Here is a 6,590-nt window from a genome sequence, read left to right as displayed (position 1 = left end):
TTATTCCTCTACTATTAAATCTGTACTCCCACATAAACCGAACCCCCCCAAAAAGATATCTAATAACTTCTAAAGTATCTAACAGACCTCTGTTAGCTATTTGTAAGGAGCAACGTGCGATGTAAAGCCTTAGCAAGTATTTGACTGGAAAAAATACATGCATAAATATAACAAGGTATCCTAATCCAAATCTAAGTTTGCATTCAGGCAAATATGGGCAAGCAGATATTGTTGGAGAGACAATGCTGTCTTTTCCAACCTACTGAATCAGTGACCTGAACGAACCAGGGCAATACCTGTCCTTTACCAAAACCCGAGCCAAACCCAGAGTCAGTGCCAGACCTACTAAATCAGTTCTCAAATAGCTGGGCAATCGAAAGAAGGAAAGAAGACAACATGAATCAGCTAAGGGCTGAGGTACAACCATCATTTAGCAACACTAGGAAGTCTTAAGAAGTGCTTGATGGGGAATGAATAATTTATCAGCTGGTCTGAGTTACTTATCATTTTACATTGCTTCATTTCAAGTTGTCTGAGTGCATTAGACATCATATGTAATATGAGATGTCAGGGCCAACAGGAGGAGCAGATAAGATATGAATTCTTACGAAATGTAATCTTTTTTTCTGTAAGCCTTTCTTCAGCAACTGATTTAACTGAAAAGAGAACAACTATGTTTTACTGAGAAATACCTTTGATGTTTGTTTGTATAAGTCCAGGTTGCCCATTTCTGCCATCCTTGCCAGGGGCACCTGATGGTCCAGGCAGTAAACCCCTTAAGGGACCATTAGGACCAGGCGGGCCAGTTTTCCCTGGAGGCCCTGGAGGACCAGGTGGACCCTATGAAATTATTGTTTATAGAGATATACAACCTTTACTTTTAAATGCCATTAAATACAGTCTGTACTGTAACAATATCTTCAAAACATGGGCAGATTTACTCACTCTAAGAAGTTCTGTATCAATATCAACATCTCCAAATCCAGAGCAGAGAGCATCAAATCCATACTGTCATTGAAAATGGAGATACATTTTAATAAACAGGCTGCACAGCATTATGAATCTAATTAGTTTCATAACTGACATTTTGCAACATTGACACTGTTATTGAACTGATCTAAACCAACAATGAATTGACTCAAAATGAATTACGACACTATTGTCTTTTTAGAGCTGCTTTACAGGAGAATTTTAATTTATCTAATATTTGATTATATTTATTTGGTCATTAATACTGTTATTTTTCTGTTTATTACTAAATAAATCATCTTTATTGTATAAAGCGTTATATAAATGTAGATGACGACATCAAAATACATCAGATTTACAGTTGCCAAAAAACATTGTCTGGAGAAATAGTGCAGTTACAAATCACATACTTTGGTAACAAATGCAGTTCCCCCCCCCATATGAAGTAATACTTAAAGCCACACAGTTTGTGTAATATACTCACTGGAACTTTAATTGGTCTGGATGGCCCTGGTGGTCCGGGAAGCCCTAGTGGACCAGGCAAACCAGGCCGACCAACCCCAGGATCACCCTAAAAAAGAGTTACTGTAAATAGAATGAAATACAAGCAAAACAACAGGCCATAGCGGGATGTTCTCGTTGCACTGTGGCATTGTGGATAATCACATGTTTGGGACGCTCAACTGCATTATCCCTCACCTTTTCTCCTTTGACTCCAGATTCTCCACGTAATCCTGTGTAGGATTTCTATCCATAACAGACACTGATATGCCATGGAATCATCCCAGCACATGACTCCAATATTCGGGGGCGATTTCCTGTCAGTCTTGTCTCATCTACACATGAGATCTAAACTAATTAAATCAGGAGACAACAAAGCTTTCTTTGTATCAGAACTGGAAAGTTCATTCACAACATATAGAAACCACGATGTCTTGTGACCACCAATGAATGTAACTATTATATCCAAACAGGAAAAGGACAGTAATTTAATCACGCCCTCAGGCCTGCAAGCACGGGATCTAATACGTGACTACCCCATGACTTTCGACCACCTGCTTCCCTCCCTTCCTTTCTCTATTAGCAGAGGAAACGCGGAAATGACATGGACCAAGTTTAAAAAACAACATTTAAAATCATTTAAAGTATCGGAGCAATACAGAGAACCACACAGGGCGTGGCTAAGCCCGCACCCACCATCTGATTGGACAACGACCTGTGGGCTGGACAAAAGTCAGCCTGCTTAAAAATGGACACCAGACCCTTACGCTCTTGCTCGCTCTATCTCTCGAAAGAACTGTGGCTTTCCGCCTTGGTGAGTGCGACAAAAGGCGCTTCCATGCCGTAACATCGCACAGCGAGACTCCAGAACTCAAACACTTCAGTTGACACTTCGCGATTTTCAAAGAACTTAAAGCCTTGCAAACTCAGACTTTTAGCAGAACTGCTCAAGCCTCTACGTCATTAAGAAAGCAACCAATCCAACGAGGTCTTCCCCAAAGGGACGTCATCCTGACGTCAACGCAACAGCCAATCAGCAACGGAATCCCCTCCAGTAGCCACGAGGAATGACTCAGATTTCAGCTGTCACCCAAAGCAAAACGCAAGTAAATGAACAAAATCTTCTATCTGCTGAACTGACGCTGATGATTGATTTAAGCAGTAAACGGAAGACAAAATATCTGCTTTGTGAATTCTCTCAGGCTGAATTTAAAACCACTAGTGGAAACGAGTGTTAGAACCAAGAAAACTTCATGCAACTCCGTTAACTAATTTCCTTGAATCTTTGTGTGTATGTGTGTGCATGTGTATGTTTTAGCTTATTTTTAATGTAATCTAGAATAGCCAATAAAATGTGTGTTTCATTGATAAAGAATCATTGTCTGATGTCATATAACTTTCAAGTCAAACCCTTGCCAAAGATCACGTTACCTAGCTCATAGCTTACTTATCAAAGAAACGTATTACCCGTGGCCAGGGAAATACAAAGATTCAAGTTGTTAAAATATACTGAGATCACCGGCTCGCTGGACGACCGTTGATTTAAAGTGTAAACTATCAAATTTGAATTCAGTTTTAATCAGGTGGACCTCGAATTTTCAGAATCGAGTTCTTTCAAACCCTGAATTAATTAATAATAATTCATTCCCTAAAATTAAGTAATCAAAGACATTACACCTGGAAGTCCTGGTGGTCCTCTCTGCCCCTGTATTAAAGAGACACTGTATTGAACATGAAGCCATACAAATTTAATTATATTCTATCCTCCATTTTTCAACTTGGAAGTACACTATTTCTTGTGATTCTTAAATTTTTTAGCTTCTATAGGTAAATAACTAGAAGAATAACAAGTTAAAATTCAAGTTAAAAATGACCATGCTTGTTCATCTCAGAGCACTGCTAAGGTCATTTCATTAGCACTTTAATTACTGTCCTGTTCTGCAAGTACATACTATGTACTTTTTATAGTTATTACAATAACTATGTAATAACTACTGTAGGTATTAAACCTAACCCACGGGAAGTACAATGTAAGTACAGGTAAGTGTATGCACTTTAAAATAAAGTGCAACCTAATTTTCTTTGTTGTTATAAATCTAAAGTGTCAAATATGTCTCTTATTTTTAGTTCTACCAGAAAGGATTATCCAATTAGCAGTCATATGTGCACAATAGTGTTGATATATCATTTGAACTTGATATACACTGTACTGAACTGGCAATAGAATGCCGCTGATGAATCCCAGGGGTGGTAACGAGCGTGGGCAGAGAGGAATAGGACGGAACTGCCGAGGAGAGACAGGCCTGTGAGTAGCGAGAGCCATGGAAGTGGGCCGACCAGAGCTCTAGGGAGGCAGGAGGGTAGAAAGGGGGAGGTGACAAATACAGGAACGCCAGACCGACTAGACTAGAAAAAATAAATAAAAAAACTGATTCAGACAAACACAGCATGGACAGAGACGATCTAAGCTGCTGCACAACATATTACGGACTGACACAAGATAGCATCCAAGAGGGCCTGATAAAGGAGAGAATAATGAGGACAAAACGAGGTGCATGTGAGAAGGGAGAATTAGCTAACATGGATAACGTGAGGAGCGGGGTGAACACCAAGATGACAACAGAGCACATGGCAAGCCGTCAAAACAAAAGACCATGTGCTCCATGATAACAAAACCCAAGAAGACCCCACCGAAATCATGACAGCTCCCCTTTTTGCCCCTGACCAGAACCCTGACACAGTTCAAGAGGAAATCTTATACTTGAACATGCAGCATTATTACATAATTTTAACCATCATATACTGAGCATTACTCATTATCTTATTAATCAATTTATTAACATGTCTAAATGAAGTCAGTTAATTCAAAAATAAGTATATTTTTTCTTGCTACAACTGGAAATAAATGCGTAACACTTACATCCACTGTACGGACCGTAACCCTCCCAGTCCACCAGGTACTGGAAACCCCTGCCACGATGACGAACATCTAGTAATCTCCTAACCGAATAGACAGGAGAGCCATCCACTAGACGAGGGGGAGGGGGGCAGGGGATGAAATGTTGGCATTAAGGCGAGACCTGAACACAGGCTTGACCCTGGATACATGAAAAACAGGGTGCACCCGACCAAGAGAGGGAGGCAACTTGAGCCGTACCGCCACCGGATTGAGGACCTTGGTGATCTGGTATGGGCCAATGAACCTAGGCGCTAACTTGCGAGAGACAGCCTTGAGAGGCAGGTCCTTGGTAGACAGCCATACCTTCTGACCACAGACATAACGGGGCGCTGGAATCTGGTGACGATCAGCCGCTGCTTTGGTCCATCTGGAGGCCTGGACCAAGACCTTCCTAGCCTTCCTCCAGACACTACGACATCTCCGGACAAAGGCTAGGGCAGACGGTACAGCCGCATCGGGTTCCTGAGAGGGAAACAAGTGAGGTAGATAGCCAACAGAACATTCAAAATGTGACATGCCGGTGGATGCTGCTGGGAGAGTATTATGGGAATACTCAATCCACGTGAGCTGTTGGCTCCAAGAGGCAGGATTGCGGGACGCCAGGCAGCGGAGAGCTCGCTCGAGATCCTGATTGGCTCGTTCACACTGTCCGTTGGTCTGGGGGTGAAAACCGGACGACAGACTCGTAGAGGCCCCGATCTGTCGACCAAACTCCTGCCAAAAACGGGAGACAAACTGGGGACCCCTATCAGAGACCACGTCAACCGGAAGACCATGGATCCGGAAGACATGGTCAATTACCTGTTGGGCCATCTCCTTGGCAGAGGGGAGTTTAGTTAGGGGCACGAAATGAACCACCTTAGAGAAGCGATCCACCACCGTGAGAATAACGGTGTAGCCTCTTGAAGGGGGTAAGCCAGAAACAAAATCTAAGGCTATGTGTGAACAGGGACGAGAGGGAATGGGCAGCGGTTGGAGCAGACCAACGGAGGGACGGTTAGAGACCTTGTTCTGGGCACAGACAGAGCAAGCCAATACAAACTGCCTGACGTCCTGGCCCATAGAGGACCACCAAAATCGCTGGCAGATGGCAGCCAGCAATCTCCTGACTCCTGGATGGCAGGCAACCCTAGATTCATGCCCCCACTGAAGGACCTCAGGGCGCAACACAGCCGGCACGAACAACCTACCCGCCGGACACTCAGCTGGCACTTCCACCCTTCGTCCAGCCTCCTCCACCTTCCGCTCAACCTCCCAGAAGAGGGCCCCCACCACCACAATTCAGGGAGTATGGCACTGGCTAGGGTCTCCTCTCCCGGGCGCTCAAACTGGCGGAATAGCGTGTCGGGCTTAACGTTTTTGGCCCCGGGCCGGTACAAAAGGGTGAAGTTAAAACGGTCAAAGAAGAGTGCCCAGCGAGCCTGGCACGAGCTCAGCCTCTTGGCCGAACGGATATATTCTAAGTTCTTATGATCCGTCCAGACCAAGAAGGGCTGTGCTGACCCCTCCAACCAGTGACGCCACTCACCCAAGGCCAACCTAACCGCCAGCAGCTCCCGGTTACCGATGTCGTAATTACATTCAGCTGGGTTGAGGCGGTGAGAGAAATATGCACAGGGGTGCACCTTCCCATCCCCCGCGGAGCGCTGAGACAAGACTGTGCCCACTCCGACCCCGGAGGCGTCTACCTCCACGATAAATTGCCGTTCGGGATCTGTAATGGAGAGAACAGGAGCAGAGGCAAACCGGGACTTTAATCTATCAAAGGCCTCCTGAGCCTGAGCACTCCAGGTGAATGGTACCTTGTTGGAGGTGAGTGCCATTAAGGGTGCAGCTACCTGGCCAAAGTTCCTGATGAATCGCCGGTAGAAGTTGGCAAAACCCAAGAAACGCTGCAGAGCCTTCCTGGAGTCGGGGACTGGCCACCTAGCGACAGCCTTGACTTTGGCCGGATACGGCTTAATCTCCCCAGCCGAAATAATAAAGCCCAAGAACGAGACCGACTTGGCATGGAACTCGCACTTCTCCGCCTTGACATAAAGCTGATTCTTCAGCAGCAGTTGTAAGAACTGACGCACGTGCTGAGTGTGTACCTGAAGAGATGGAGAAAAGATGAGAATGTCATCGAGGTACACAAAGACAAACTGGTTAATCATGTCTC

General features: G+C 44.6%; 1 pseudogene; it reads right to left on the bottom strand.

The window, feature by feature from the left end:
• Positions 1 to 4,966: 4,966 nt before the first annotated feature.
• The window catches only part of LOC107589812 (uncharacterized), a 14,116-nt pseudogene continuing 12,492 nt past the window's right edge, over positions 4,967 to 6,590 (bottom strand).

Source organism: Sinocyclocheilus grahami, unplaced genomic scaffold (genome assembly GCF_001515645.1).
Source record: "Sinocyclocheilus grahami isolate Dianchi unplaced genomic scaffold, SAMN03320097.WGS_v1.1 scaffold121.1, whole genome shotgun sequence".
Taxonomy (NCBI): domain Eukaryota; kingdom Metazoa; phylum Chordata; class Actinopteri; order Cypriniformes; family Cyprinidae; genus Sinocyclocheilus; species Sinocyclocheilus grahami.
This window is presented reverse-complemented; position numbering and strand designations above follow the sequence as displayed.